The sequence below is a fragment of the Acanthochromis polyacanthus genome, chromosome 22 (assembly GCF_021347895.1).
Source record: "Acanthochromis polyacanthus isolate Apoly-LR-REF ecotype Palm Island chromosome 22, KAUST_Apoly_ChrSc, whole genome shotgun sequence".
NCBI classification, from domain to species: domain Eukaryota; kingdom Metazoa; phylum Chordata; class Actinopteri; family Pomacentridae; genus Acanthochromis; species Acanthochromis polyacanthus.
Genome location: NC_067134.1, coordinates 4,079,167 through 4,095,878, shown reverse-complemented (window position 1 = coordinate 4,095,878; position 16,712 = coordinate 4,079,167). Strand labels below are relative to the sequence as shown.

Below are 16,712 nucleotides of genomic sequence, written 5' to 3'. Positions count from 1 at the left end.
ATCACATTTTTCACTCAGCATTCAAAGAACTTACAAATGGGCAATTCCCTGCTCCCCTGGAACAGTACTAAGTAATTGTATTAAATTAGTGGTATTAATTGTCATGAAATACTGTACAATCTTATCATTTTTAGTTTTGTTGTACTACCTGCACTGTCGTGACAGCAGCCAGCCCGCCCACCCAAACGCAACCGCGTTGATTTAAATTAAGCGTGACGTACATTTATTTTGTATTTTAAAAAAAATACAGTGATAATTTTGTTAATTGTTAAAACAATAACACTTGTTGGTATACTCTTGTTGGTGTAATACCATGTACAAATAGTCATTTTATGACAGGTGATCCCATAATTATACTGGGGTGCACACAGTGAATAAGAGGTTTGAGGTGGGCATTTATTTAAAGCCTTATTATGACGAGATCATTCTAAATTTACGTTAGCTACTCCTCGAGCGCTATATACTCTGAACCAACTAGTGAAAGAGAGATGTACATCACAGAAAAGTCGGTATTATGTGCTCTCTTTGTTGTGTACCCAATATTTTAGCATCAACGTCACACTAGGCATTACCAAAGTGCTGTTTTTCGCAATAAACATGTCACGCTAACAACAACAGGATACAGTTACTGTCTAAGACACATTTAGCTGCTGAAAAATGGAATATGTTTACACTTACCGCTTGCTAAAAGATAGCCCTGACAGCTGTGGATGACCGTTTATCATTTTCCTCCGAGAGCTTAAAAAGGATCCGGAAGATGGAACGTGATTGGTCAAAAGTAAGCCCACAGGCTCTGGACGTGATTGGCCCAACGGAACATGAGGTCGTGCGCTGGTTGGCTGTTTTGGGCTTACTTTGGGCTTACTTTGCTCTGAGGTCCTGCGCTGATTGGTTGGCTCGGGCTTACTTTGGGCTTACTTTGGGCTTACTTTGCTCTAACAGCAGAGTGCAGCAGGCGCAATGGTGGTTGTGAGTTCAAGCCCAACTTGTGGCATTTTTGCCGCCGTTCTTCGACATTTTCTTAAAGTGCTGTGGTCTCCATCCCCCCCCCCCCCCCCACTTTTAAAAACAAACTGACGCCCTTGGAGTTCAGGTTCTGCTACAGTCTGATAGAGTTCAGGTTCTGTCAGTTTTTCCTGAGTCCACATTAAGGTCAGTTCCTCTGTAAAATCTACTGATCAACCCTACTGACTGAATGCTGCCCCCTGCTGTTCAAACCTTGATAGAACATCAAAATTAGTTCTGTATGAGCTGACCATCTGTGGAAGCAAAGCATGTCCCACCTATTCTCACCAAATTATGAGGTGATCAGACAGTTTCTGAAGATTCTTCATTCATTCTGTTTAGCTGGGAGTGGTCCTGCAGTTTACAACCAGAGGGAAGCTGACCAATCAGCTCTCAGTAAGGACAGAGACATGTTGAACCAGCTGCATTACAAATCACAAACCTTTAAGTTTAAATACATCCGACACAAAGTATTCACTGTGTCCTACATACAATGAGAACAAACTACTTCATAATATGGAGCCTTAAACTGTGAGTATCCCAGTCTGTAGTAATGTGGTGTCATCTGACGGTGAGTCTCAGCAGCTCAAAATTATTTCTATTTCCACGACACATTGTTAAGTGCTATGACTGCTCATAGAATGTGGGTCAGAACGGCCAGAAAAACATGTTAGTTTTCATTCTACAAAATCAGTTTGAATGCTGTAGGACATCTGGGTATTTCTGACATACTACATTTAACATAACATGTACTGGAACATACTACATCTTTTTCTGTGCGTACCATCTGGGATGTTAGTATGTGGTACTATGTAACATTACGTTCTACTTTTAAACCATCAAAAACCTCCCAGTGACCTACCACACTGAAAATGTCAAGTCCTCAGAGGGTTTGGATGGAGCAATAAGGCAGCCATGTTGGCTGACTATTTAAGGGGACACTGTTGCTGCATCCTGGGCTTAGCTCCACCCTGGATGACTGTGGCTGCTTTAAAAAGACAGACCTTCCCTCTATAGCAGAATGAAGATGTGAAGCCAGAACACTTAGTCTGGATATGCCAGACTAATGTCACAGTAACATTAGGTTTTACTTTGAAGGAGCAGTTTGGTGTCAGAAAACCAGAGTTAATCAACACCATGAACTCATCAACAAATGTCAACATAAAGTACCTTCTAACTCTGCTGTAGCTGAAATAAATGAAAGCAGTAAGCAGTGGAGAATATAACACGTGATCTCTGTCTGTCTGTCAGTGCATGTCAGTGATGTTGGAGAACCTTCAGAGAACAGAGAACCTTCCTTCTGTCAGACTCAGCCTCCTCTTCCTCAGACTGAAGGTAAAACTGATGGATTGTTTGGTCTGTAAAGAAAGATGGCAGCAGTTCATCATGCCTGAAATGGAAGCTGAGTTTAAGCAGGTTGTTTTGTACAACACAAAACAATGGTTGTCTATGGAGTTGCATGAGACAGCAGGTTAGTGGAGTGGGAGTGGGGGTGGGGGGGTGACGACTACGAAATCACGCGATAGCTCGAGAAATCCCGCGAGTGCTCGCGCGATTTCGGAATGAGATTTGCTTTACAGCGTCCTGAGATTTGGATACAGACCACAACAAAGAGCGATCGCCAGGTAATGTGGAGGTTTTCGTTCACTTCTCGTCTCTAGTATGTTGTGGGACACTCATTGAGACTATCTGAGCCGGTCAGTGTGGGAAAAAAGCATGTTAGGGGGGACTTTGACGCGGGGGGGTAATTGCCCCATACTTTTCGCTAGCTGAGCTGCTAGCTGAGCTGCTAAGCTGCCTGCCTGGCTAAATACTGGAGCTATGTCGAAAATTCATTTCTGCATCACTCACTTGTATGAAATGACATATGGAAACAGACCCCAGGTTGAAAAAAACCGAAGTTCCCCTTTAATCATGCATGGCAACAGGAAATTCTGATTTCAGCTGAAAATGATTTGGGGGGGGGGGGGGGCCTGAAGCTGAGAGATTTATAGTAAAATAGAAGTCATTTAGACTGATAAAAATGATCAAAAACATAATAATACTAGACTTGTTTAAGTCAGCAAATATAATGAAAAGTTAACATACATGTTCTTCAATCTTTTCTCACTATCTTCAGTTCAAAATATTTCACAAATCTATAAGAGTTCTATTCTACTATGTACACTATATACAAGTCAGGTCACTGTAACACTCCTATTTTGCCAATTTTCTTCTCTTTGCAGCAAGCTGTGTAAATCTCTGGACAGCCTTCCTTTTCAACTCCTGCTGGTGGGCTTTTCTTGCAGCCATTTCCTTCTCTTTCAATGTTTCTTAGACCCTCCAGAAAAACGCGATTATGCGATCGCGCAAATTCCATTCCATTAATCACCAAAATGCCACTGATTATGTGGGGGTCAATTATTTCCCAAAAGGCCACATAATCCCCGCAAAACAGCACATAATTCCCGCAAGAATTTCACGTTTAGACGAAAAAAAGAGAAATATGCGGGTCCCGCTTGATTTCACAATTTCCGCATAAAATGAGAAAACTATAACCAATATAAATGGAGTTGTGAGTGAGTTTTTATGTGACGCCCGGTCTGACGTAATCAGTTCGTGCATTCACACACACACTAGAAGCACAAGCTGATGCGGAGCGCGGCGCCAGTGTTGCCAACTTAGCGACTTTCTCGCTAAATCTAGCGACTTTCCAAAGTGTCCTAGCGACTTTTTTGTCAAAAGCGACTAGCCACAAATCTAGCGACTTTTCTGCCATTTTGGAGACTGACAGGAAAACTCGGATCATTCTGCAGTTACTGTCACTGTCCTCAACAAGCAGCAGGTGCTGCTGTGAGCTTCTCCCCCTCCCAGAGCACAGGCTGTCAGTCCAGTAACCCCGCAGCAGTCCCAGTGTCTGATTAGAGGACACATCCCTCTGCGGCCAAACGGCAGATGAATCGGCATATTTTTGCATATTTCGCAACTATTCTCAATGGATTTAGACGAGTCACAGAAATGTTCAAATTTGAAATTAAATCGGCAGAAACCCGCGGATCCACGGAAAATTGCCATGCATGTTTAATACAATAATCGCCATTAATATAAACATAAAACAACATAAAAACAAGGTAAAAAAATTATTCTGAAGGTGTGGCGGCTTTTATTTTGCCGTGGCAGTGCGCCACAATCAATTACGTGTAGAGGAAACCCTGTTCTCTTGTCTAAATGGTCTTTTACTAATAGGAACTCTAAGAACAGCCTATTCTGGACTTTAGGTAACCCACCTACCTTCTGACTGCCTCCATAGTTAAACATCTGGGTAGCCCTTTAGCTGAGTTGCCCTTTCAGTCAGTTTTTCAGTCACTTTCCTCCAAATGATCAGGGTAAGTTGCTGCGTTATGTGTAGAGGTTAGGATGGAACCCTCAGGAATAAGTTTAGAAACATCTCACACACACAATTACCCAACTTTTTATTACCATCAGAAGTTATAGGTGGTTAATTAAAATTTCAGTCTCTTTATAGTTGCTTGTCTTTACTTTTTCTAACAACAGCAGAGGTTTCTGTAGACACACACCTCACACTGTTCCCTTCATGTTTGACACAGATCAGACTGTTCCGGTACCAGACCCACGTCCCATCAGATATTACCAACAGAAGCTTCAGTCAAACTTCCAGGACACGTTTCTGGTTACAACAGAGGGGTGGGCAGCAGATAAACAGCTTCTGGTTGATATCTACACAGAGCTGTACATCACAGCTGGCCGGGATGTGCACATCAACACACAGCATGAGGTCCTACAGATTGACAAGGTGTGGAAGCCATCAGACACAGAGACACAGATCCAACCCAGAGACGTTTTCAAGCATCCTTCTGGAAAAGACATACCCATCAGAACAGTGCTGACCAATGGGATTGCAGGGATTGGAAAAACATTCCTCGTGCACAAGTTTGTGTTGGACTGGGCCGAAGAAAGATCCAATCAAGACGTGCATCTTATTTTCCCGTTCACTTTCCGTGTTCTGAATTCACTGCAGGGAAAAGAGTTTGGTTTGGCAGAGCTCATTCATTTCTGTATCCCAGAAACTAAAGACGTCACAGTCGAGGCTCTGAATTCCATTTTGACAGCTCTGCAGTCATCAGGAAACAGCAGCTACAAGAAGAGCAGATTCAAAGTGCTGTTTGTGTTTGATGGACTGGACGAGAGTCGCCTTCATCTGGACTTTGTCAACAACATTCCCTCCGTGGACATAACAAAGTCAACTAAAGTAGAAGTCCTGCTGAGGGAACTTATCAGTGGAAAACTGTTGCGCTCAGCTCGCCTCTGGATAACCACACGACCTGCAGCAGCCAATCAGATCCCTCTTGACTGTGTGGACATGGTGACGGAGGTCAGAGGGTTCACCGACCCACAGAAGGAGGAGTACTTCAGGAAGAGATTAAGAGAAGAGAAGAAGGCCAGCAGCATCATCTCCCACATGAAGAAGTCACGAAGCCTCCACATCATGTGCCACATCCCAGTGTTCTGCTGGATCACTGCTACAGTTCTGGAGGAGCTGCTGAGAAGCAGAGAGGAAGGAGATCTGCCCAGAACCCTGACTGAGATGTACGCAGAGTTTCTAAGATTTCAGATTGATCACACACAAAAAAAGTACAGTCCAAAGAAGTGCAAGCAGTACATAAAGTCATTAGCTAAACTGGCTTTTGAACAGCTGCAAAAGGGCAACTTGATCTTCTATGAGAAAGATCTGAGAGAAAGTGGCATCGATGTGAGTGAAGCTTCAGTGTACTCAGGAGTGTTCACAGAGATCTTCAAAACAGAGCGTGGACGAAAACAGGAAGACAAGATGTTCAGCTTCGTTCATCTGAGCGTTCATGAGTTTCTGGCTGCTCTTCATGTCCATCAGACCTTTATCAAGTCTGGAGTCAACCTGCTGGAAAAACAACAACAAACTTCATTCATGAAGATGAAAGTATTTCTAAAGAAACCTGAACTAAAACATCTCCACCAGAGAGCTGTGGACGAGGCCTTGGAGAGTCTAAACGGACACCTGGACTTGTTCTTGCGCTTCCTCCTGGGTCTGTCACTGCCGACCAATCAGAATCTCCTACCAGGCCTGCTGACACAGACAGGAAGTAGCTCACAGACCAATCAGAAAACAGTGGAGTACATCAAGGAGAAGATCAATGAGGATGTGTCTGTAGAGAGAAGCATCAATCTGTTCCACTGTCTGAATGAACTGAACGATGTTTCTCTAGTGGAGGAGATCCAACAGTCCCTGAGATCAGGACGTCTGTCCACAGATAAACTGTCTCCTGCTCAGTGGTCAGCTCTGGTCTTCATCTTACTGTCATCAGAAGAAGATCTGGATGTGCTTGACCTGAAGAAATACTCTGCTTCAGAGGAAGTTCTTCTGAGGCTGCTGCCAGTGGTCAAAGCCTCCAAGAAAGTTGTGTAAGTAGTTGGAGACTGAAGATCCTTTTTCATTTTGCTGCTGTTTCATCAGTACAATGTGCTTTTTGTCTCTTCAGACTGAGCGGCTGTAATCTGTCAGAGAGAAGCTGTGGAGCTCTGTCCTCAGTCCTCAGCTCCCAGTCCTCCAGTGTGACAGACCTGGACCTGAGTAACAACAACCTGCAGGATTCAGGAGTGGAGAGTCTTTCTGCTGGACTGGAGAGTCCACACTGTAAACTGGAAGCTCTCAGGTCAGGACTCATCAACCTGTTCAACTAATGACCATTTAACCGTTAAGGTACACCGGCCTGCGGGCGGGCCGTTTTGACATCTACATAAGCATTTTCCAAAATAGAACGACAACGCAAACGCGATTATACAAACACTATACACACATAGAAAGCTGAAATTCTCATGAATCCGCCGGTATAAACCACTTTCAGATGTGATTACCACAGCGGGTAATATAAACACATTTGTCCAACAAACAACAAATCACGTAAAGGTGTACAGCTCACCCTTGGACGCTCTTTGGACGCTCATTCCTGGTCAAAATGAAGATAATCCACAAAAACCGGCCAGAACCCAAGCTTAGCCATCCAGAGAAAACAATCCAGTATAATACTTTGTCCAAAACATGTCTCAAAATAAGTAAAAAATCCAGAAAGCGATCGGCTCCGTGCGTGGCCACGCGACGCGTGGTGGCGCTGTGCATTTCATATTCACTGCATTTTTGTATATAAGTTTATCAAACATGCTTATATTTCCTTCGTTCTGCATTCAAAATGGATACTGAAGGCTTCACTTCCGCTTCAAACCGAACTTCAACCAATCAAGTGACTCTGTTCTGCCTACCACGGCGAAACAGCCAACCGTGGCCGAGACTGATAGATTTGGACTACATCACTGACTGACTTACTTCTCAGCAAAACACGTTGGAGGAAACGTTAGATTGACAGGCCTGGTAGCCAATGAGCTTGCTGAATGGCTTGAATATAAATCCCGCCTCTGCTAGTGGGTTTATGTCATTTCTCAGACGTGTGCTTCGGGCTCCACCTGCTGTTTCTCTCTGTTCCTCTGAATCTGTGTGTCTGCTCGACACTGAAGCCTATCTGAAGTGATTTTTTTTGAGTTCTTTATGAGTTTTTGGAGTGAAAATAATGTGAAAATGGGCTGAAAACGAACATATACCATTGTGCAGAGGGTATACAGAGGGTGTCCAAAATTGACAGGGGCGGGGCCTATCAGTATAAATACATGTGTGAAGCACTTATTTCTTGTAGTATTGCTCTGAAATTTTGACCTGAACTATGTAAGACCCCAGGCTTTTGCAATATTGTGTTTTCAAGCTCTCACAGTGCTGCCACACTGATTTTCAAGTGTTTTATTAGGGAAAAAATGTAGGCGAGAAAAAAATTCATCCTAATTCAGTGTGTGCCAACATGAAATACTCTATGCCAGTAGCACCTAGAGTAATTCTGAGTGCATTGGGTGAAAATTCAGGTTGTCTGCTTTCAAATGAGACCCCAACCATGCATGTACTCCAAACCGTTCAAGAACAGCATTCAATTTACTTTCTGTAGATCTTCAGTAGAAATTTCGGGCGGAAATTGCCTGTACTTTAAAGCGTTAAAATGTGTTTTTATTCATGATGAGCAGAACAGCTGAGGTGGGAGGTTTTCTGTATTTATATGACTCAGATCAGTTGTGTTGCTGACCTTTAGCACTAGTTTCTCTTAATGAGGCCTCTTCCACTACAGGAACTGAACAACCTGAAACCTGCATCACAGAACCAGAACCTGTAAGAACCTGTGAAGTCCTGTTTAGAGGTTCTGTTTTAGTTTCCACTGTTTGACAAAATAAAATGTTTCAAATAGACATTGATGAGAAGGAAACACCAGAACAATCATTTCATGTTCACACTTGAACTTGTTTTATGGATCTTCTCCAGGTTGTTTTCTCCTGACTAGATCCTTTCATTTGTTGTTTCTACTCTCAGATGCTCATCTCTTTGGATAAAAGCGTCTGCGAAATGAAACTGTAGAATGTTGAGTTTGTTCAATGACTGAACTCAATGCAGTTCAGTTGGTGGACAGTTGGACTATTGTTTACATTCTTATTTGAGGTTCAGGTCCAATTCCTTCTCACCGTTGGAGCCCCAACAGACACTGAAGCAGTGTTGTCTTCTGTCTTCACTGAGATCAAAGGGATCTTTAGTTCAGATCATCTTGATCTACTCTTATGGTCTGGAGAGATTTGGGATTCTTGCTAACAGCAGAGGTGAGAGGGTGCAGGTAGGAAGGTCTAGGCACTAAAGAGAAACAGACAGACTAGTAAAGGAAAGGAAGCAATTAAGGAAGCAGTGGAGGAAGGCATTAGAAGAAGAAAAGGAGGAAATTAATGTGTTGCAGGAGGAACTGAGAAGCAGGTTAGCAGTACTCAGAAGGGCAGAACACCTTAGGGAGAAGAGAAAGAAGAAATAATTTGCAAGGTTAGCATCTTTTAGGAACTCTTAAGTTTGTGAAGGACATGTTTAATCAGGAAAAAGGAGAACAACTTAAGACAGCAAAGTCAGAGGTTGAAGAGTATTTGAGGTTGACGTATTCAGATTCAGAGGAGAATAGGAACATAGGTCTTCCTCCTGACATGCCACCATTGGGGGAAATGTGTCAGGAGATGGATGTTAGTCTACTGAGATGGAGAGAAGTTGTGGAGGTGGTCAGGCAAGCAAAGGCTTTGTTGTCCTCAGGGCCTAATGGAGTTCCCTACAGGGTCTACAAGAGTTCACCTGGTATCTATAAAATACTGTGGAGACATCTGAGAATAGTCTGGGAGAAACACAGTATTATTCAAGAGCATGGCGTAGGACAGGAGGTGTTTTCATCTCTAAGGAGAAGGATTCATCAGACCTCAGCCACTTTTGGATGGTTTCTCTCCTAAATGTTGAGGGAAAGATTTTCTTCAGTATTGTAGCTCAGAGGTTGGCTAGTTACTTAGTGAGGAATGATCTGATTGATTCTACAGTGCAGAAGGCAGGGATACCAGAATTTTGTGGATGCTTGGAGCAGAATAGCATGATTTAGCATCAGATTCAGACAGCTAAGAGGGCGAGGAGAGACTTGAATGTTGTGTTTTTAGATCTGGCTAATGCCTTATTTGGAGTTCCTTTCAGTACTTTAAGGTGCCAGAGATGGTTGGTAACCTGATGAAAGCATATTTCCAGGACATCAGATTATGTGCAAGTACAGAAGATTTTCCAACAGGCTGGCAAAGATTGGAGGTTGGTATTATGGCAGGTTGTAAAGTTTCACTGTTAGCTTTCACAATGGCTATGGAGTTAATGATCAGGGCTTCCAAGTGGGTTGTAGGAGGAGAGAGACGGCAGAATGGAATGAGTCTTCCACCAGTTAGAGCTTCTATGGATCATATGACACTGATAACTACAACAGTAAATGTACAAAGAGGTTGTTAGATACAATAAATAGGAATCTCAGATGGGCTAGTATGAGAGTCAAGTCTAGTAAATCGAGGAGTATTTCATTATACAGAGGGAAAGTAAGTGATAAGAAGTTTTCCATAGATGGTGAGGAAATTCCTCCCATTAGGGAGAAGTCAGTGAAGAGCTTAGGAAGGTGGTATAATGTGGACCTCAATGATGAGGAACAAGTTGTACAATTTAAAAAGGATGTTGCAGAGGGGCTGGATAGAATGGTGTTACGGCCAGCAGTCCTGATGTCCCGTCTAGTTTCTGGGTGGTTTGTGTTGGGCCTTTTTGTGGGGAAATTGCATGTGTGGGTTCAGCTGTGGCTGTTTGAGTCTCTCCAGCACCCCAGCTGCCAGCCATTCCCACTGATGACTCTGGAGATGACAACCGACATTGCAGCCCTGTTCTCCTCGCCTCCCGACCTTCCTGATTGGGCCACCCTCCATCTCCCCTCCACCTCTGACCAACCAGACACAGCCACTGCCACACCTGTAGGCTGTGTACCTGCAACCATGCTGTTAGTTGGGGTGGCTGGTATCTGTGACCAGTCCACCCTGGTGCCTCTCTGTATATCATATTGCTGGTTTTAATGTGGCGTGATGTGATCTGTAGGTATGGTGGCTGGGTTGGTGGGTACCACAGACACTTCGGTCTTCTGTTGTTGGCTGCTCCTTTGGTGTGGAGCCTGGGGCTCCAGGTAGCAATTGCCAACTTAGGGAAGAAGCCATTTGGTTCTGAGTATTTGTGACCTGTGTGTTCAATGTGGGAGTGTGAGGCACTGGCTTTGTTTATATTGTTTAGTGCTCAATTGTATTAGTTTTTATTAGTTATGGTGGGTGTTGTTTCTGTATTTAAGGTTGGCTAGGGAGTTTCGTTGTTTTGTTTGGGGTTTAGATAATTTGAGAACTCTGTTAGCCTTGGTTTTGTTAAATTCTGTTATTTGATTTAGCAACACTCACCAGTTTTGTGTTCTGTATTGTCATTTTTATGTTCCATTTACCACTAAGCAATAAATCCCTGAACCAATAACATCTGTTTTTTTGTCGCATCCAGCCAAGCCCAAGAGGTTTCATGGGAACAAATCGATAAATCGGGGCTCCCAGGAAAACTGAGGTTGTGGAGCTTGCAGTATGGCTTATATCCGAGATTAATGAGGCCAGTGTCCATTTGTGAAATTCCATTATCCACTGCAGAGAAAATGGAAAGGCGAGTTAAGTTCTTAAATTTGGAAATGGTTGGGTGTTCCCAGGTGCTGAAGCAGTGTAGCTTTGTATGGGAAAGGGAAACTTCAGCTGCCAGTATCCAATCTAACAGAGGAGTTTAAATGCACCAAGGTGAGGACAGAGCTCTTATTGTCTGGGAGTAAGGACATTTTAGTTAGCAATGTGGTTCTGAATCCTACCAGGGGAGGAAATGGAACCAGAGAGCTAATCTGATTACTGTAATGTGCTACACTTGGATTATTTTGACTTTTAAATAATATTTCAGAGGACTGTCCTCAGCACTGCTGTATTCTGGACATAGTGGGATGTATTTGTTGTTAAATTCACTGCTGTTTTTTTAACAGGACAGAAAATACTGAACTTAATGTTTTACTTCTTTTCTTGTCTTTGTGTCTTCAGACTTAATAACTGTAATCTGTCAGAGAGAAGCTGTGGAGCTCTGTCCTCGGTCCTCAGCTCCCAGTCCTCCAGTGTGACAGAGCTGGACCTGAGTAACAACAACCTGCAGGATTCAGGAGTGGAGAGTCTTTCTGCTGGACTGGAGAGTCCACACTGTAAACTGGAAGCTCTCAGGTCAGGACTCACACTTTGAAACTGATGAGATTTCTATCAGTGGATAAACAGCTAACCTGAGTACAATCATTTCTGCTGATGGGATTCATCAAATGAACTTTTACTGAACTTGTGCGGGACTTTGTCAGGGTTTATTTTTGACATGATTAAATCCCACTAATCATTGTTGAGATTGTTGATTTGCTTGAGATGCATGAAATGTGCAGCAAAATGTATCTGAAAGAAAAAGAAGAAAAGAGAGAGAAAGATCCATCCAAGTGTTGTCCATCAGGTTTGTGTTGTTTTGTGTGTGCAGGCTGTCAGGCTGTCTGGTCACAGAGGAAGGCTGTGCTTCTCTGGCCTCAGCTCTGAGCTTGAAGACCTCAAATCTGAGAGAGCTGGACCTGAGCTACAACCATCCAGGAGACTCGGGAGAGAAGATGCTGAGAGCTAAAGTGGAGGATCCTCACTGTAGACTGGAAACTCTCAGGTACAGACAGACACTCTCAGGTACAGACAGACAGGAACCTTTTAGCCTAGCTCAGTGCTTCTTAAATAGTGCTGTGGTCCACAGAGAAGCTCTGGCATCAAGGCAGCTTTCCTCTGGATGAAGGGAGATTCTGACTGGAGTCAGTTTTCTAAAGAGCAGGGGCCTCATAAAGATTGCGTACGCACAAAACAGGGCTAGAAAGTGGCGTACGCCACTTTCTACACAAAGGTTATGATTTATGAAAACAAACTTGGTGTGAGACTGTGCGCCAACCTTGATGCTTGCTTACGCACAAAACAGGGCTAGAAAGCGGCGTAAATCACAACCTTTGCCTAGAAAGTGGCGTACGTTGTGATTTCTAAAAACAAACTTGGCATGAGAATGTGCGCACCGGTGCGCCAACTTTGATGCTTGCTTAAGCACATTTTGGAGACAGAGGGAACGGCAGTGCCGGAGGGTGAAGTGGTGAATTGAAACCAGATTGATCTCAAACCTTTATTGTTATCACATATTAGACTTGTAGAGCCGGATAATCATAAACCCTCATTGTTGTAGATGTTCCTATAGTGCGCCATTCGGCCTACGACTGTATTTGCAGAACTATGTTCATATATCAACAGGGGCGGATTGAACGTTATTTAATTCGGTTGTTTGTCTGAAGGGCCGGTCCACATCTTTATTAAATAATTTTGATTACCATTCACTTCGTGCTTGTATAGCTCATTGGGTAAAGCATGAGACTCATTTACAGGGGTAGTCTCTGACCCAGCAGCCTGGGTTCGATTCCTGCCCGCGGCACTTTTATGCATGTCTTCCCCCTACTCTTCTCCCCATTTCCTGTCACTCTTCACTGCAACTATCACAGTAAAAAGGCAAAAAAAGTAAAGAATTTTGTTTATTTATCCATATGCGGCCGAATGGGATGAGCGTCCAACCATTAATCAGCCCTGTACAGGCACTCAGGCACGCAGGCCCACATGCGTCACACCACAACCCCCGAGTGAAAATGATTTGTCTATGTGAACCGAAAAAATGTACATTCAGTCAGTGTACAAATTATTTGTACATCGGACATGATCATAACAAATTTAGTGGCAGGGTGGCCTGGGTCAACACGATTCATTCATCCTGACGCACAGCAGTGTAGGGAAAAGACTGCAGGCTGGCGCTGCATAAAATGCCGTGGATCAGCAGCTCATTTATATACAGATACATTCATGAGTTACTTTGACCATTCATGGTAAAATGTGGGTGTGTTGTGGGCGGAATGCGAGGTGGATCCACCTGTGCAATCTTCCAACTGGTGTGTGATTTATCAAGAAATTGCGTGCAGCTGTGCTTACGCACAGTTTTATAAATCAGGGGCGAAGGGCATACGCCCATTTCAGATTTTCGGCGTACGCAAACTTTTGTATGGATCCTACGCAATGTTTTATAAATGAGGCCCCTGGTCTCCACCAGCAGAGAAGTTGTCTCTCAAAGATCAGCAGAAGAACGTCCACAGCCCTCAGAGTGGATTCTGCCTCTCTACACTCAGACACAATTCACTCAGAGTCTGAGATGTGAACCTCAGACGTCACGTTGATGAGCTGCTCCTCCTCTGCAGAGCTGGAACCAGTGGGAGCACTGGAAGGATCTCTCAGCCACTCATACTGGGAACTGTTTTCAGCGAACTACTTCTTAAAGAATCCCATCACTCACGAAATAAGCTGCTTCATACATGGAATCACTGAGGTGGCATCATCACCGCTGCTTTCTACAAATTCCTGCAGGTTCTCCAATCAGTCAGTATCTCCTCCATCCAGTGGCTGCCCCACATCGCTAGCTTTCCACTAAACAATTCATCTAGTCTGTGACCTGAGGGAGGAGTTTATCTTTCCCTTCAAGCTGCACATTTACTTCATTTAGCATCCAAATGTGTCCCTCAGGTAGGCCCTTTACCTGGAACTTTCTACGCAAAGTTTGTGATTTACGCCACTTTCTCGTACGCAAGCATCAAGAATCAAGGTTGGCGCACCGGTGCGCACATTCTCACGCCAAGTTTGTTTTTATAAATCACAACCTTTGCATAGAAAGTGGCGTATGCCACTTTCTAGCCCTGTTTTGTGCGTACGCAAGCTTTATAAATGAGGCCCCTGGTCCAGATCCTCCTAAACACTGAGCAGGAGCTGAGAGTTGCAGCGTCACGCTTCAAACACGCTTTGAGAAGTTGTTGGTTAAAAACGAGCTCATTGTAGCCGTTAATCCTGACTTCATCATTCTGATTAAAAATCAGCTCAGTCAGTGGAAGTGTTTCTGTGTTGAGCTCCTGAGGGAATGATGCTGATCACTTTGATTGATGATTTATTGATTATATTTCAGGCTATTTTTCACCATCAAATGGATCAGTTAGTCGGTTAAAATGTTTAGAGTTTCCAGAAGGATTAAATTTGTTGACTTTAAGGCTAATTGATGCATTTTAAACTTAAAAAAGTTCATAAAGTTGTTCTTTGTTGGAAGTGGATCTAGGTTTTTCTTTTTCTTTGTTTTTAGTTTTCCTTCATGTACAGAAGTGTACTTGTAATAATTTCTAGACTAATGATGCTATTTCTAGTGGCGGAGGGTAGGGGGGGGCTAAATGTTTCCTTGTTCCTGAGGGGCTGAATAGAAAACACCTGAGAATCAGTGGAAGAGAGAAACACCAAGAATGAAGCAAAAGAACAGTTAGCTCAGCTACACACCATGACTAGCCTAGCTTAGCATTAATGCTAAGAGCAGAGGGAACCTGTTAGCCTAGCTTAGCATTAATGCTGAGAGCAGAGGGAAACTGTTAGCCTAGCTTAGCTCAATGATAGGAAGCAGGGTGAATTGTTAGCCAAGCGTAGCTCAAAGACAGAAAGCAGAGTGAACTGTTAGCCTAGCTCCATGAACAGAGGAAGCATAAATGAGTAAAGCTGAATAATGAGTGTAAACTGAGCTGGAACGTGACAAGCACAGGACAGGACTTTAGAGATGCTGCATTCAGGTGTCTGTGTCTCCATGTTGGACTGGTCCTTTGTCAGTGGAACAGTGTGAGAGCCATGTAACGTCCATGTGTGCTGCTGAAAGAGTCTCTGCTGCTCTGACCGTCCTCCTCCTTTCAGGGTGACGCCTGCTGGAGTCCGATGGTTGACACCAGGTCTGAGGAAGTGTAAGTGTGTTTTAATGGACTGATGGAAACAAAGCAGCACATTCAAGTATCTTCAAAGTGTCACATCTCTGAGGTCATCATCAAAGCTTTAATACTGATCACATGATCCATCAATAACTGCAGCTGTGTTGTGTTTGTTCCCTCCATCAGATTCCTGTCAACTCACAGTCGACACAAACGCAGTACACAGAAACCTCAAACTGTCTGACAACAGCAGGAAGGTGACATTAGTGAAGGAGCATCAGTCGTATCCTGATCATCCAGACAGGTTTAACCGTTGTCCTCAGCTGCTGTGTGGAACTGGTCTGACTGGTCGCTGTTACTGGGAGGTGGAGTGGAGAGGAAGGGTTTATCTATCAGCGAGTTACAGAGGAATCAGAAGGAAAGGAAACAGTCTTGAGTGTGTGTTTGGATTTAATGATCAGTCCTGGAGTCTGTTCTGCTCTGATGATGATGGTTACTATGTCAGACACAATTACAGAAAAACATCCATCAGGTCCTCCTCAGTCTCTGACAGAGTTTCAGTTTATGTGGACGTTCCTGCTGGAACTCTGTCCTTCTACAGAGTCTCCTCTGACTCTCTGATCCACCTCCACACCTTCAACACCACATTCACTCAACCTCTCTATCCTGGATTTGGGTTCTATCCTGGTTCCTCAGTGTTTGTGTGCTGAGTTGAGTCTCCAGAGTCTCCTCCTGGTACAGAAACAGTGTTGAACAGATAGTTGAGTCTCTCCATGACTCTGTCCCTCACAAACATGTTTTCACATTCATGGATTAAATGTGTTTCTTTGTCAAATCCTTCTAAATGATTCCTTGTAAACTTGTTCCTCTTCAAAGATGGAAGTTGTGATTATTCCAGGAGCCAAATGTGGTGTTTGCGTCCAGTCAAATGTTGAGAGTGAAAATCAGGATGTGGTGTTCCTCTGACTCTCACTTGAACTAAAAGCATTTGAGCTGCACAAAGTGTGAACTGAGAGAGGAAGCAGTGAATCTCCAAACTGCTGACAGACTTTCACACATTATTGTCCAGTGAAAATCAGCTTTTTGTGCAGCCACACTTGATCCTGATTTGAGTCTTTAAGTCCTGTTCAAGTGATGAAATGAGAACTTCCTTCATCTTGTGTGTGATGGAGAAGAATAAAGGGCTGTGGCTAAAAATCCTGACTCTGAGTTTTTCATTACAAACACACATATCAGCTGGTTATTATTCATCTGCTTTATTCTACTCAACATGGAACACAGATTTTCTTCATCCATCCATGTGAAACAAATCAAGAATCTGCTGGAAAAATTCATCCTGAAATCCTTCCATTTCTGTCCTCAATATTCTACCAAATATGAAAGATTCCT

At 43.5% G+C, this 16,712-nt stretch overlaps 1 pseudogene; it reads left to right on the top strand.

Annotated features, from left to right (window-relative positions):
• LOC127531942 (NACHT, LRR and PYD domains-containing protein 3-like) overlaps positions 1–16,223 on the top strand; it is a 130,972-nt pseudogene extending 114,749 nt beyond the window's left edge.
• Positions 16,224–16,712: the final 489 nt, after the last annotated feature.